The sequence below is a fragment of the Leptinotarsa decemlineata genome, unplaced genomic scaffold, assembly GCF_025532065.1.
Source record: "Leptinotarsa decemlineata unplaced genomic scaffold, Ldec_3_MD MMD2_tig00003308_RagTag_RagTag, whole genome shotgun sequence".
Lineage (NCBI taxonomy): Eukaryota > Metazoa > Arthropoda > Insecta > Coleoptera > Chrysomelidae > Leptinotarsa > Leptinotarsa decemlineata.
Window position 1 is genome coordinate 1447046 of NW_027412586.1, and position 17421 is coordinate 1464466.

The window sequence follows — 17421 nt, forward strand, 5'->3', positions numbered from 1 at the left end:
AAACCCTTCATGAAATTCAGGAGTTTGAACTTCAGATAGAGCAGGATGACAATGTTGAAACTTCCTTGGTAATTTTTGTTATTATTACATCATTATATTCGCTGTACACTTTTTTCTTTCATTCAAGTACTTGGATAGCACACACTGTAGTATGATTAAATCTTTCCGCTTGTGTTTTATTCAGAACCTGTGAACAGATATTTTATTCCTCTAGGAGGGGAAGTTATAGATATTGAAAAATATTATTAGGAAAATTGACACTTTTGTCACCATTTTCTGAAATACTGTGGACCTTCTATGAAAGTAACCCATATAATTGGCTTTCATGTCATGTAACTAAATATCCTTACATTTTTGGCTCATCTCTTCAAATCTTTGGGTGGAAGAGATGGAGAAGATCATCTATATAGATGCCTCGTCCAATTATTTACAAATGAGTTATCTACTCAGTGTTCATGGTTTGGACAACGAGGAAACTACAAAATCAAAGATTTGAATGCAATAAAAATATTAACAGGTAATATTCTCAACTGTCATTGCCAACCAATCATTATTATTGATGTTTTCAGAGAGTATCATTAGCAGTCATCTTTCAATATCATGCGCTGACATTGAAAAATATGCAGGGGAGTGGTTCCGATTAAGCCGCCAAAGGCTCAATAGGGAGATGAATAAGAAAAAAGATGCTGAGATCCAATGAATGATGAAAAACAGACAAGGGAACAAATTCTGATTTTTTTTAATGCCCAACAAATTGTGGGTTGTGCAATCAAATACTTCAGTTTTATTTTAATGCTGACTGACACATGACAAAGAGAATTGTAATTTTTTTCAATGCCAAATAAAAATTGTCAAAGTTTCTGTGGATTTTATTTACCGTTAATTCCCATGAGACTTATACAGTTGAGGGTATTTGAAGTATATGTTGATTTTATAATAATGGGTGCCACCAATTTGATTGCACACAATTTAGATTTTGTGAACTTTTGAAGATTATATAATAGATCTCACCATTTCCAAAAGAGTAGCAGGTGTTTTTCATTTGATATTTTTTGTGATATATCATCTATTTTGTTTAAGAATTTTAGTTTTTTGGGAAAACATATTCGAATGCTCAAACTATATTTTTTTTAAAATTTTTTAGTTCCTTTTCATTCTGCAGAAACAGATCACGAATACCTGATCGAATAATATTTGAAACAGAAAGTCTTCAAAAATTTTTAATTTTATTCTTCTGTACAATCGTGTAAAGAGAAAAAAGTGCCAACTTAAGGAAAAGAGACAATAATAAAACCATCAAGCATTTTATTGTCTGTCTCTGGTACATTTTCCCCATATAATAAAAAATTGACAGATAACCCCTTTTTCACACTAATAAACCCAATTTCAATTCATATACACATTTCAATAAATAAATATATATATATATATATATATATATATATATATATATATATATATATATATATCATCATTAGTATAGGTATAACCTAATAATACAAAGTGTGTAGATCACCTACTGATGATGATATAACTTAGTTATCGAAATGTGCATATATATGTGTGAAGTGAGTTGGTGTGGTAAAGAAATTTGTGAATATCTGATAGTATTTTCGATTATATTTAAAGTAGTCTCATCAATGTTATATCAAAATGAGGTTATATTCGTGGCTCACTTTTCTACATAATAGGTATGCAAGTTTAGAGAATGTTTATTACTGGAGTTTTTTCCCAACACCAAATCGTTATTTTAACACCTCGACACGTGTTTCGATCACCAAGTGATCATCTTCCTTTTGAAGATGATCACTTGGTGATCGAAACACGTGTCAAGGTGTTGAAATAACGATTTGGTGTTGAGAAAAAACTTTATCTTCCTTTTGAAGATGATCACTTGGTGATCGAAACACGTGTCAAGGTATTGAAATAACGATTTGGTGTTGAGAAAAAACTCCAGTAATATTCATTACTATCCCAAAGGTTCCAACCAGTGCATCACAAGTTAGAGAATGTTATGTAATATTTATATCACTCTGTTATATTTGTTTATATTTACTATAATTATATAATATATATATGTAAAATAATGACATTAATGTTACGTAAAAATCAGGTTGTATTTGTGGCGGACATTTCGCCATAACAGGGATGTAAGTTTTACATAACATAGTTACATAACACATATAATCAGTTATGTAACATTCATGTAAAGTTTACATAATTGTGTTTGCTGGGCGGTTATAGGTTTCTGCTCTAAAGCTCACTTTGTTGAATTATAGCAGAATTGATTTTTTCAATGTCAAATTTCAAATTATCCACATTCATAAATATAGTAAAATTACGGTTAAAAAATATAAACTATGTTCACCTTTGTGATGATGATGTTCATTTCTTGGATTGGTAAATACTAGCTGCTGTCGTCAACACAACTCAACAAATACTCACTAACTATTCAATTACGTTAGGTAGTCTAAACTGAGTGAGAATATATGATACACTTAGCTTATATAGAAAATCATCCTTGAAAAGAGGGCAGTGGGCACCTATGACAGTTATATCTCAAAGCCAAAGCATAAGTCCAGGGCAATGGCCTCGAGGACATATGATGTGACATCATACAAGGTCAAACATCGAGATCACGTATTGAGCAAGGATAAAATCTCAAAGTCGAACCGCATGGTCATATTGAACGTGCATAATGCAAGTTCATGAGGTATCTTTCAAAGCCAAACTTCAAGGTCACATATTGAGGAATATACTCAAATCTCAATGTCGACACTCATGATCAAGGTCATATCGTCTGACACGTAACTGAAGGTCATATGACGTCATTCAAGGACAAGGTCAAATGGTGGGGGGAGGTCCTCAAGTAGCCTTAGACAACTACTAGCGATGAATCTTTCAAATTTCCATTCGAGGGTACGTTTAAAATTCAAAAGGTCATTGGGATTTGCACTTTCAAGACAGAATGGACGCGAATTTGAAATTACTTCAACATAAATAAGTGAGGTATTTTATTTCCACTAAGTGAGAATTTCTTATCGCTTAAACGTGATATATTAGTCAATTTTGAGTTCCAAAGTGAAGGAAAAATTTCCACTCGAAATGAAATACGTTCATTTTTTCACATCATTGGATATTTCATAATTTTTGCATCATAGTACTAATGCAGATACTCAATTCAGCCTTCCGCTATGAACATATTTTGAATTGTGGGTTCAAAAAAGAACCGTTTCTCGATATACCTACAATAGTGTAGTTATCCATCAACATTTTCTTACAAGGTAGAAAACTGAATAAGGAATAGTGATTTTCGTGTGATGTTATTATCTTCGAAAGTTGTTTGGATGGACTCTTCCTATCAAATGATGTCAAAAAAAAGGTATGTATGATCCACACAAATTTTCTTCTTCTTTCGTAAGTTTAAACAATTTTTGTGATATAGAAATCCAAGATATTTTCAGCTATAATATCCCAAGGACATTGATAACTAACGAAATAATTTTATCACACTTTTCGAAAGCACTTTATTTGGTAACATCCCGACGCCGAAGGCGGAGGGATGTTACCTAAAATAACGTGCTTGAGGAAGTTGTGATAAAATTATGAGTTATTTATCAATGTTCGAGGGATATTCGTTGAGAAAATTTTTTGCAATTCGAACAAAATTATTTATTGAACACACAGTTATTAAAAGAACAATTCGTATATTGATATAACTCCATAAATATTTTCCAAGTGTATTTTTTACTATTGACAGTATTTTTTAGTGTATTTTCTTCAATGATTTTGTCAATTGCCGCATCATTTTGAACACCTAAGCGAGGAAGTGACATTTTCGAAATAAATTGAATTACTGAAATGTCAAACAACTTTATTGTGTTGGTTGCTTAGCAATGTCATGACATAAGTGATAACTACCCGTGAAAACTATCCATGGGTAGTTATCAGTTTATTGATGGTTTCATTGGTTATTTCGACACACATGACTAGAAATAGACAAATTTGATAGGATAATTTTTTTGGCAAAAAATTTTCACAAAAATCAATCTGTCCTCAAAAATATTCCTTTCTCATTTCATAAGAGTTCATATAGATCTAGAGATTATACATATTTTGAAGAATATCTAGAAATTGTTTTTACTGTAATTAGAAATTGCTAGGTACAATTTGATTTCAATCATTTTTCAACCTTATAATAAAATAAACAGTTTTTTCGTAGAACTGCATTCAATTTGCGATTCATTTATGCATATCGCATGCACTTTCACATTTCGTAAGATCCAGTCCTGAACTTGTAAGATTTGATATCGCAAATATTACATTTGTTTTAGTGATATCACAATCATTTCACTAATATCTTGCCATCAGTGAATTTTTATAGTTTTGAGCATAATAATATTCCCACATAATGAATAGCCTGGATTCATTTTTCATTGACGTTTTGTTCAAAATGTATCATCTCAATTCATTCAACTAAAAACGTATCGTCCATGCATTTCCAGAAGAAAACAAAAAATCTCATCACTCAAAAGATTTCATTTATATTCTAAGACAAACTAGCGGCGGTTAGTATATGCGGAAATGTTATACTGCATTAGGAAGCTGTGCAAATCGGACATAATGGAACTAGCAGAGCGTCTACAGTGTTGGCGATAATCCCCGGAACAACGGCGACCCGTCGGGGAAGATCTCCACAGATTAATCACTTTTTGTCGGTGTCCACGGTACAAGGCAGTTTACTAAATCCACTGGAGGATCTGGCATGAAAAGTGATTATTCGTCATTCCTAATTTGATGTAGAGAAAACAAAAAGTCAAATTCAAATTTTTCATAGAGAAAATAACTATTATACGACTCTGTAAACTGATTCCATGACGAAATCTCACAATAATGTTTTTCTTTCAATAGTTTGAACCACTAAAAAAGTTCAATTAGCGAGATCAGGATTTTAACGTATTTTAACTTTCAGATTTTTCATTTCATGTGGAGTATATTTACCACCGAAAAGGTGAATCTATTCCTCTCAAATAATCATCCAGAATTATCAAACGTTGGAATGAGTTTGAAGACTGAATTTCCTAATGTAGATATGTATTATCCACCACTGAAAACTTACGATGAGCAAACGAAAGATCTAGAAGATAAAGTGAAAGAGATATCTTTAAATGTTGAGAACTGAAGCTGTATGCTAAAAAACCACCAGGAAAAAAAGAGTTGAAAAATACATTGAAAATACTTAACACTCCACTGAATACCAATAGAAGAAAATATCATCCTAACAATTTTCACAAATGAATACAACTCTGTGATTAACGTATTTTTATTCAGAAGCAGAGTTTAGCCCCAGCTTTAGCCCACTTGATGTTATGTTGATGAGTCCAAACATGCTCTGCTATTTCTGATTTGCTGGTTTCTCCTCGCTGTGTATGTTTCTTGTGCTCGGCAATGCGAACTTTCAAAGGTCTCTTAGTTTCACCGATGTATGATTCTCCGCACTCGCAAGGTATCCAGTAAATGCAATTCTTAGAATCGCAGTTAGCGTTCGGATAGTGTTCCCAGATCTGAAACAGGTTCTGATGTTATAATTGGACCCAATCCTTCTTATCCTTTCCGACAATCCTCTGATTTTTCATATTTCATTTCTTGTTAATAATTTTTCAATTTTCATCTTGTATTAATATAATAGTTCTATATTTTTATTTTTTTGGTTGGTGCTTGTATTTTATCTCATTGTAATTTCAGTTTTTGTTTGCCTTGATATAATTGTTATTCTTCAGGTAATCTTTTTACATTTTTTACAGATTCTTTCAGGGATTTCAAATCAATTTATATCATATTATACATTGAAAGTCCGAACTAATGAAATGTACCACGAATCATTCCACCTTCAAACCAACGTTGAATTTTGTCCTCTCGAACCGAACGAGGTCCGGAAAGACGCTGTATGCAACAAGAAAAATACCCGATATATTATTTGATTGCCGTTTGTGATTAGAAATTATCCAATGCAGTTAAAAATCAACAAATGGTGATTCAGTACACATGGGTACCCTTGTCAAAGTGATACGGATAAAGATGTAACAATAATTGTTTTACACTAGCCGTAACGTAATTTTGTTGGTACGTTTGATTCCATTTGTTACAAATGGATATACGCCTTTATGGAAGCACAACGCATTCGTGATGATAATTGCAACGTGTTGCGAAGTTTTCCGAACTAGTTTATTATTTTCATCTTCCTCACTTTCCACACTTCAATGCAAAATCACACATGTTCTTCTCTAAGGCCTGAAAGAAACGTTGAAAATCATGAAATGAAATCATAAATCATTATATCACTTTCCACCACCTTTTATTCTCATGATATTGGATAAAGAAGTAAGGTGTATAAAATATTTTTATCACTGAATTCATCCCAGCGTTATTGCATCATCAATCATTGTGAAGACTCAAAACATTCAAGTACACTGTATCTAGGTCAAAATGAAATTGAAAGATTCGTAGAGGCGTTGCAAATATGATAAAATGGTAGTTTCATTAGGAGTACGTACTTCTCTCGCAGGGGTCGCATTCTTATAGAGTGGGTCTTGGAACAATGAGGATATTGACGAAGGTTGATGAGTGAATTGAAAGAAATATCACGAGTAAATAAAATATACAAAGTTGTGAATTTTGTCATTTAGTGGTCGATTCGACGAAATGCAGAAAGACTCGGTAGAACGACAAAAACATAACTATATAATTTTTCTCCTATGAAATACAGTAGTATTGTATATTCTGGGTGATTGAGAGATCACGAACACTTTTTTTAATAAGCATTAATTCAACTATTCATATTTAATTTTTCAGAAAAATTTTCCTTACCTACACAGTAGGTTCATGGACCGACTCCTATCAGGACACAAATACTCCCCTGAGTAATACCACGAAGGGCGTTGAATTATATCAGACAGATGACAGGACGATTTTGGCGATAAAAATGTCGGAATCTATTTTCAATTATTGAAACAGGCACACTTGCTGACCGATTCCGGGGTATTCAGCATCTCATCAATGCAAAGTAGGAAAGTAGTGTCCTACATCAACACGTAATCAATGACTTCCTATAATTAAAAATCAAGTTTGAAGCTTGTTTTCAAGTATGCCCACCGCAAATTTAAGGCATGAAGAAAGAGTGATGGGAAGATAATTTGTTTTATAAACGCGCCTTCTTCTCCTGCGGCTAGCACCCCAGTTGGAATATTGGAAAACCCTTTCATATTGCACATCTACTCGTACAATATAAAATGAACATACATACAAATTATACCGAAATTATACCGGTACGGAAAAACCGTTATGATAAGGTAACATCATTTCATGACCTCGATTTTTTTTACGCGACTGGCGCCCCAGTTGGAATCAATATTGGAAAATATTTTCATATTGCACATCTACAATATAAAATGAACTTACTTACAGAATTTCAATCTCCGAAAGTATACCTGTACGGAGAAACAGTGATGTGAGACAAGAAAAGGGATTTTTCTTCCTGTTGGAAGATAGCTCGAGTTCAGCCAATTACCAAAAAGGGCAAGAACTCTCCCAATTAACTATAGAGCAGTCGCTTTGCTATCAATGATATCAAAAATGGAGAGAGCCGTAAACAAAGGCTTCAACATCTTGTGGTATCATCAATATGCGGAAACAGGCAACCTTCTATAGTATGTCACCCATATTTCGATTAACGCAATTGAGAAACATGGAGAGTCAAGAGCTGTTGCGCTTGATATTTCTGAAGCCTTTCACCATGAGGGTTTGCTGGGCAAATTTTGATGTTGTGGCTTGTTGAATCATTTTTGTGTATTGTTCCTAAGCTTCCTGAAAGAACGTTCCCTGCAAATGACCCTCGATGGATACCTGTCGAATACTTTCAACATCAACTCTGGTGTTCCCCAGGGATCCATATTGCCTCCAAGACTATTTTGATTGTATATCTACGACGTATTGGAAAAAACCAAAAATCCAATATAATGCTTTGCTGACGACAGAACACTTTTTTGTCATTACAGTTGAATTCCAGGACATATGCTGCGGATGCACAACTTCACCGGCAGCAGGAGGCTGAATACCACGATGAGGACCTACAAGTAATTTTGAATTGGGCTGAAAGTAACCAGGTTCAATTCAATGCCACAAAAACCAAGTCATCGGTTTACTCCAAAAAGATAAATGTTTCTGAATCAGATATAATAATGTCAGGTCCGACAATTGCTCTTTCTGCTTCAATAAGTATGTTGGGGGTTAAAATGGACACCAACACCAACAATTCCTCTTTCTGCTTCGATAAGTTTGTTGGGGGAAGAAATGGACACCAATAAGTCTTGGCACAATCATGTCGCTGGAATTGCAAAAACTGCTCATCAAAAGCTTGAAACACTGTTCCCAACCAAAAAGAAAAAAAGGTCTTCAGCTCAGACCTTTTTTGGAGTATTGTTCTTATGTAGGGAGCTCCGCCCTCAAAAATACCCTGAAGCTCCGGGATTGCATCCAGAAAAGAGTCCTCCGCCTAATTAGAGACGCGAACATCACTTGCAATCTTGATGGTCTGGAACAACGATTGGCAACAAGCCAACAGTTCGACCTTTCGCGGACTGCGAAAGGTCGAACCTCGGATCACGCACCTCGGACCGAATATTGTTGTATACCAAGTATAAATATGTGTCTTCGACAGGGGTCTCCAAACTTTGAAGCCTTCGGGCCATATTGATTTTTTCAGTTAGTTCCAAAGGCCAATTTCTGCCCTTAACTATATTTCTAAACTAGGATAGTCGCAAAGTGCGTGACCTAAGCAAACTTACGCTTTTTTTGCATTTCAATTAATATTGTGTATTGTGACACTTAACGACATCTAGTGGCGAGTAGTGGTACTATGTACTATCTTTTTCAGCTACCCGCTAGGTGGCATTAGGCGTAATTAAATATTTGGAATTACCGCGTTGGTTCGAGAAACTTCTGGTTCTAGCTAGTGTATTCCGATTACCTCGAGATGGCAGTAATAATTGCATATAAAAAGGCTAGCGGCGCAACTGCGAGTTGCGAAACTGTCTATTGTGAAATAAAGTAACACCCGTCAGTAAAAGTATTTTGATTTGACTTATTGTTTTTATGTGTGATTTGTTAGTATGGAAAAGAAGCGAAAAATCGACAGTTAATGCAGAACGTTCTAAGGAAAATGGAACTTTCAGTATTTTGTGATTGAGTCCAGTAATAAGACGCTATGTTTAATTTGTCAAAGACTATACCATTAAACGACACTATGAATCGAAACATCTTCAAAGTTACTCCAAGTATACAGGAAGTTTGCGGAAGAAAAAATTTGAAGCTTTGAAACGCGGACTCAAATCGCAGTAATCTTTCTTAACCAAAGCGAATACTGAACAAGAGTCTGTAACTCGCGCCAGCTTTCGTGTGGCTCTTGAAATCGGAAAACGTGGCAAACCATTCACCGATGGAGAAATGATAAAAGAATGCTTGATTGCAGTAGCCGAAAAAATATGCCCCGAAAAGGTAAATTTATTTAAAAGTGTCAGGTCAAGTACTTTTATATTACCATCGAATTATATTATACAATATAATGTGGTGACGAGGTACTACATATCTATTAACTCATGTATTGATTAAATCATCGTAGAATGGATTGTGAGAAACGAACAAATGTTTTGATCATTATAATAATTTGTAATGTCGGACATAAATGAATTAAAAAACACTTTGTAAGTTTTTGTAAAATATTTCAGTGAAAATATCACAAAGAAGTGGTTTTTTAATACGTTATTTATAGATTTTCATCAAATATGCGCCAATCCCATCATATAAACAAAATGATTTAGTTTACAGTATATTCGATCTTGATTTGTTTTTGGGTGATTTCATAAATGCATGTGATATGAATGATACAATTTCAGGGTCTTTTAATCGTTCGAATTGAGAAATAGAAATTGAGATATTTCTTTTCAGCTTCTAACCATTTTAGACTATACCTGTGTCGAACGGTGATATTTTATTTTACAAATCGCATTATTTTTGACTCGGTAATACGTACAAATTCAATTCAAACACACGTTGTATTCTTCCGCATCAGAAATTTGTTTCTTTGAATGGATAACATTTTCAAATTAAAAAAAAAACAAATTGTTATGAGAAATATAATTCTTGATAACTCGTTAATAGAAAGTGTAGATGAGCTCTAAACTTGTTTGATGTTAGCCACCCTTCAGGATTCAAAAATCTCATTAACATTCATTGAAATAAAATGAGGATTGTATTATAATTAACAAACAACAAACTCATTTTCAGTTTAATTTTTTTTCTACAATTCAATCTGAGCCCGAAATGAATGTATTCTCAATCTGGTTTCACAAAATACTATCCTAATCTGAATGAATCATTTGGATTCAAATGTGGAGTCATTTAGTTATTGAAATAATTTGAATTTTTTTTATTGTTTTCGAATCCATTTTCGTTTCTCACGAAATGAAATGTTGAAGATTGAAAATCTCATGATGGCCATACTGACTTATCCAGTCTCCTAATTTACTTATTTTTCAGAGAAAAATACTCATTTATCAGATTTCATAATAATATGGAAATAAAGTTCACAAATGAACTCCCAACACGACAAACAAATTCCAAAATCCTATTAAATTACACTAGTTTACATCAAATTCACGAGTGTAATGCCAGAGGCAGTTCATTGTTGATTTTTGGTCCCTAAATGCGAAAATGATAGTAAACATTTCCTAACACGTAAGTTTTTCAAGAAAGACCAAATACCAAATTGGATATACGGATATTCCTTCTGCAAGAAGGCCGCTTCTTCATGGAGAAGGTTTACCAGTTCCAATACCCCCTGCAAATTGGTGGAAAGATTTGGAAATGTATGATTACCAGGCAGGTTCCTATGATATGCCAGAAAAAGACGGTCTTTATTTTCTCGTGATCTAAGAAAGAACACCCCATTTTGTCACCTTACAAACCACAAGAGGAGACTAAATCATCTGTCGGTAACAAATAAGACAGATGGGTATCCGCGGCTAAGCTAAACAGTGGAGACGGGAGTGGATTAAACAAATTAGCAAATTTCAAATAGATCTTAATGGGCGCCAGGTAAATTTAATCCTCCAGATAACCTAAGTAACTCACAATATCAATAACTCACCAATTAATATTGGAGATGAATGATAAAGATCCCCAATATGATTTATTCAGTAAACCTAACTTACATGGATTATCCGACAACGCTTCTAAGACAACAATACGATATTCACACTACTACGCGATGTTCAAATGTCAATACAAGAGCGCGGTGTATATAACAACGAATTCAATCAGCCATAAATTACGGTAGTAACGACGCTCAAAAGAAAACTACAATACGTCAAGTAAAACTACTACGAAAATTGAGTAGGTGTAGGCGAAATCGTAAATAATAGTATTGGAAGGTAAGACAGTCTCGTTTGCGTCACGTGAGCTCAGGCGTAGGCGAATCGGTGTCAACAAGCAATCGTGAAAGGAAGAAAATACCTCAATTTCCGTTTCACAAATGATTTACTATATCAATCAGGTATCAATAAACAAACACTATATCAATAAACGATAAACAAAGTCTATATCAAACAGGTATCAATAAACAGAAGGACAAACAATTACTCAAATAACTCAATATTACACAAATATTCAAATGAATCAATTATAACTTGCGTGTTCCTTTTGGGCCACCCGGTATATGGGGTTAGGCTACCCCGTAGTTCGACGGAGGTGAATCACCCTGTAGTACGGCGGAGATGGATCACCCTGTAGGGCCCAACAAGATGGACCAGTAATGAATCACCGAATAGGACCCCAAAGGTAGCTGAACACCTCCAAGTCCGGAGAGTTTGTCAACAAGGTGTTCTACACCTCAGATAAAAAATAAAAATACCCTTGGCCAAGGGGTTTTCTATACGTTTTCTTCATGTGCAGTGCTCTGCATGGAAGCCCTACTGGGACTTGATGAGTGACTAAGGGCCTTCTGTTTCTTATGAATCTGATTTCGAAATCCTTCCTCCTGGCACAGTGAGTTCGGTAACCACCACAAATCCTCAAAAGGGTTTAAGTTTCAGACTGCAAATATCCACACCAAAATGACCAATCAGTCTTCCACTATACAATCCTGACTTGTAGAAATAATCCCCGTGAAGGTTGGCACAAATACAACCATATATATCCTACAAATCAGTCTGATGGTACACTTGAACTTTCAACCAAGCTCAACGAAGGTCCCCCCCGAAATCCCAGAGACTGAGAAACATCTGACAGCTATCCAGTTGTTGCCACAGTGGGTCCAATCCTACAAGCACCAAGGGGGCGCTGTGCACGACATCATAAATCTATCAATTCCTCCACAGCCACTCGAGACATCATCAACAAGTCCATGACCCATCAAAACTCCTTCTTAAAGCAATGCAACCCTAAACAACCCTTGACAATTTGAGTAACCGATCAATCCCTCACCCGTGAACAACTGTAGAACTAGTTCGGTGTAGGTCGTCGGAATGACACTACGAAAGTTCGGCAGATGTCAACCAACAGCTGTCTCTTAATCTTGTTATTGAATGTTTACAAAAATATTGACTCCAACCTATTTTCAACTATTTACCGATCCTTATTCATGCCATGGAATAGAAACATATAAGGTGAGTCGCCACATCTTTCCCATTTAGTACGAACATTCATATTATGCAGAATATTTACCGAAAATATCAAACAGTATTCAGAAACCCATAGCTAACTAATATTTTTTTTAGGCGATATGGCTCTAATACGTAGTAATCCTTCTGGAAGTGGTGAATAACAATCTATGCAAAAATATTCTTGGAAAGGTATAGAGAATAAGGCAGACAACGGCTGACAAATGATAGGTGACGTAAACTGAGAAACAAACAATAATAACTATTTCAACCTAGCGAGGAATTTCGGATTTCCAACGTCGATTGGCAATAGGAGAATGCGTAAGTACTGGTCAAAGCAGTTAGTCAGGAAGCATAAATATCTGCTTTGAAATCTGTTTTCTGTGTCTGTTTTAAAATCTGTTTTCCGTTAACCAGCTGTCGCACCCCTGCGAACGACAACCCTCAAAAATCGAAACTTATGCGAGCTAAGGATTAACGAGGTCTTACATTTTAACGTGTGATTCCTAACATATATTCTTGTACATTTCAGGTATGGTTTTCCATGGAACGTAAGATTTCCATTACTATGATATTAAATGAATAAAATCAACTTGTAACTGAATTACATTGTTAACATCCTCTGAATAAAGATCTTAAAAGATAAGGTAGTGTTTGAAAGGTCACACAGGAGCAGTTTTGATCTGGTGCTGAATTGAAACGTAACAATTCAATCGATCAACCTGAATTAAATGACCTAGTTCGGAACCTCCACTTGTCCAAAGAGAATGCTGAATTATTAGGGTCTAGATTACAACAATGGAACTTACTAGCCCCTAAAACCAGAATTACAATATTTAGAAACCGTAACCATGAGCTATTCTCGTTTTTTACTATGCAGGATAAAATGTGTGTTTGTTTAAATCCAAACGATGTGATGGAAAAATTGGGAATTGTACATAACCCGAACGAATTGCGTTCATTTATAGATTCATCTAAAACAAGTTTAAAAGCCGTTCTGCATCATAATGGAAATGAAAAACCTCTATTACTCTTGCACATGCAGCTGCCATGAAGGAAACACTCGAAAGTATGACACTTATTCTAAATGCAATAAGTTATAAAGTGGCAAATATGTGGTGACCCAAAAGTAATAGAACTATTACTAGGTCTTCAGGGCGAATTTACGTTTTGCTGTTTTCTTTGCCTTTGGAACACTATGGCAAAACAGAGCCATTATCAAGTAAAAGAATGGCCTCCGAGAGATAAATACCTATATTCCAAGTCAAGCTAACGTAAAGAATATACCTTTTGTTAATCCCAAAAATGTTTTGTTACCTCTATTAAACATTAAACTGGGGTTAATGAAAAATTTTGTGAAAGCATTGGACAAAGAAGGATGCGCTTAAATATCTAATACACGTTTTTCCAAAATTAAGTAATGCAAAGCTCAAGGAAAGCATATTTGTTGGACCACAAAACATAAGTAATGTTGAATTAGCTACGTATAAACGGAAGTCAACATATGCAAAAAAGTTATGCAAAAAATACTTCATTTGAAAATTTTTTCTTGTGTATTGTAGGTAATTTCTGTTATTCTCGAAATATATTGTTTTTTTTGGTTTAATCTTATGTTTCCCTATAATATGTGAAAAATTTTGTATACAATAAAAATAACTATAACTATAACTATAGTCATTATAATATTAGTCGCATTTTTTCTTCTTATTTTTTGGCTATTGTTATTAGTCTGAATCTGAATTCATTTTCCTTCAGTATATTTTCTTCGAAAGTGTTGGGAAACTTTTGAAGAAATTTCTTTTGACATCATTTTTGCGTTCACTTCCTTCAGTACAGAGGTATTCAAAGGATTTTCTATTTCAGAAGTATATTCACTGTCAGAGAAGGTTGCCCTTGGCTAGTTACTATTGTTCAATCGATTTAATTCATTCTCGAATGCAAAATATACTGTCTGAGGTAGAAAATGACGACCTACTTGTGAACACAGGATTGGGGAAATTCAGTTTCACATGTAGATAGATAAACAGATAATTGTGAAAAAGCTGTTGAATATTGAAAATTCAATCAAGGAAGGAGAAACCCATTTATAAAAATTGTCAATTTTTTTGAAATTGGTGGAATGTTGCTCTGCACAACAACTTCTCCATTGAATTCCTATGAACTTTTTTCAATGAAATTCAGTGTAGAAACGAATAAAACCCACTGTCACTATTTTCTGGGTTTGAAGACATTGGTTGTTTGGAATTTCTTCCTGACGTTTCACTTGCGCGAGTGGCTATCTCCGATTACTGAATATTACTAAGAAGTTGAAGAATAGCAAAAAGCATGACGGCAGGTAGAAAATTGTCAACGGACGTTATTCACAACTTATCAGATCCAGGTACACATATTTTCACACCAGACTACCTGAATCGACATAAACACGATTTACGTAATTGACCTAAGTCAGGTACAGGTATTAGCACACCAAATTCAGAGTCTGAATGATAAATATTCCGTTGTCAGTGCTGTCACCATCCGTGCATATGTTCTTTGAGCAAGAAATACTTCAATTTAGTGTTTTTTTTTTTTCAACTTTCAGAACCATAATAGCTTTGAAGTGAAACTATTTTACGCGTGCTTGACTTGTGGAGTAAGCTTGTGAATGCGTGACGAAAGCGTTACGGAAAGTGTGATCGGGCGAGGCGAATGGAAAGAGAAAGGAAGGTATAAGTTAGTGAAGATAGACAAAAAGGGAGTTACGTTTCGTATATCACTGCAGGATCAATAGAGAGAGAGAGGCGAGCATACATTTACGGTCGAGTGGGCTCTGAAGAATTAGAAGGAAACTATCATCCGTTGCCACTAATTTCAACAGGAGATTTCGATATTAATTTCGCGTCCGAAGACGGATAACTTTTGGTGAGCTTTCTAGAAGATGAATTAGAACTACAAATGAATAATAACCATAATGAGCATAACACAAGGCATAGAACAACAATCGATGTAGTTCAAAAACATATGTATCTCATTTTCCATACCATACACGGAAAATCTATTCGAAAATGTTAATTCACCAATGAAAACTCATAAAAAATCAGAAAAGTTATAGTAACAGAAAATTATCAAACTTACAATTGCCATATCTGAGCAACCAAATGAATTATAATAAATCGCTGAAAAGAAATTTCATAATGAACCTCCAAAATAATGTAATAGCTAACTTGTTTCAACTCACTCCCTCCCCCTCAGCAACCCTAACTTTATATTCTTAGATAGCAACCCCCACTGAAAACTCTTGTGAAATGCCCTTCAATGGTATCCTACAAAACAACATTCAATTTAGTAAGTTTTGGTTTATTAAAAATATTAATTTATATTTCATACGATCAGAATAGGTAACGTTCTCAAAAAAAAAGATAATCATGATATTCGAACATAAAACTGTATACGAAATTTAAACATTGAAAAAAAGGAAATCTAAACCATTTATCATTTATGGTCTCTAACTGAGTTGGTATCATCAGAAGAAGATGAATTGGCCTCACTTGTAATTTATGATTTCTTGATATGCGCATCGAAAATTTTACAGAAATATAATGCGATGAAGCGTTCATTTTTGTCACGAAAACTCTCATAAAACGACCTGGATTCATTTCTCTAACCGATACTTTTTTATGACGTCAATGTTTACGTGGTGTGACAGCATCATAAAGATGTGTCGAACGGCAGGTTGCGTATTTCAAGATTTTAGGTTCAGTAGTTTCGGCTGTACGTTAGCATAAGAGAGTCAGTCAATCAATGGGTTCTCATTTATACGATATTAAATAGCATTAGCAAAAAAAAAACTAATTGAAAGGATCAGAATGAAATACATCGGTAATCTAGCTCCGTCACGCTGGAACACGCTTTGAGAAAAAACTCCCTTTTTTTATCCTACTTTACCTATAAACGATACTAGTCAATGCAGTAATGTTAATTTTTTTGTAGTCTTTTCGGTTACTGAGAAAGCACTATTGATATTATTTAAACTACGAAATACAAGTAATAATGCCCTAAAAAGTTTTGAAATAGGTTCTAAATTGATTGTAGTTTATTGTAGTAACAACACAATATCAATTTATTTCATATTCTTTTGAAGTATAGCAAAAAAACTACGATAACAAGACTTTAAATTGTAAAATAAGAATTCTCCTCTAACTACAAACGGTGGAGTTGATTGTAGCTGAAATTAGATGTTTGTAGTTATCATTGAACACATCAAAAATGAATGAAATAATATCGAGTATTTTTCAACTGAATTAACCTGAGATAACATATCACTACCAACATATTTATGTAACCTGAAATCTGAAGTAACGAATTTTAGAATGCTTTATTTGGAAAAAAGTCTCTACCCTTAATATCTAACCGGACTTCGGAATTCAAAAACGAACTCATATTAGTATCTTGGAAATAATTCTTAATCCTGAACATCTAACATGAGTTCGTTTTTGAATTCGGAAGTCAGGTTAGTTGTTGAGGGTAGATGCTCTTTTCCAAATAGAGCATTCTAAAATACGTTAGTTTTTACTTCAGATTTCACGTTACATAGGTTCAGGTTAGGATAGGTTATGTTAGGTTAGTTTAGTTGAAAAATACTCGATTTTATTTCATTCATTGTCCATGTGTTTAATGGTAACTACACATATCCAATTTTAGCTACAATCAACCCAATCACTACTAGTTT

At 34.2% G+C, this 17421-nt stretch overlaps 1 long non-coding RNA gene across 1 annotated transcript; it reads left to right on the forward strand.

The window, feature by feature from the left end:
• The first annotated feature begins 355 nt into the window (after positions 1–355).
• LOC141483323 (uncharacterized) lies at positions 356–859 on the forward strand. Its single transcript, XR_012466011.1, has 2 exons — positions 356–517; positions 570–859. It is a non-coding gene; the product is annotated as an uncharacterized lncRNA (long non-coding RNA).
• The last annotated feature ends 16562 nt before the right edge of the window (positions 860–17421 follow it).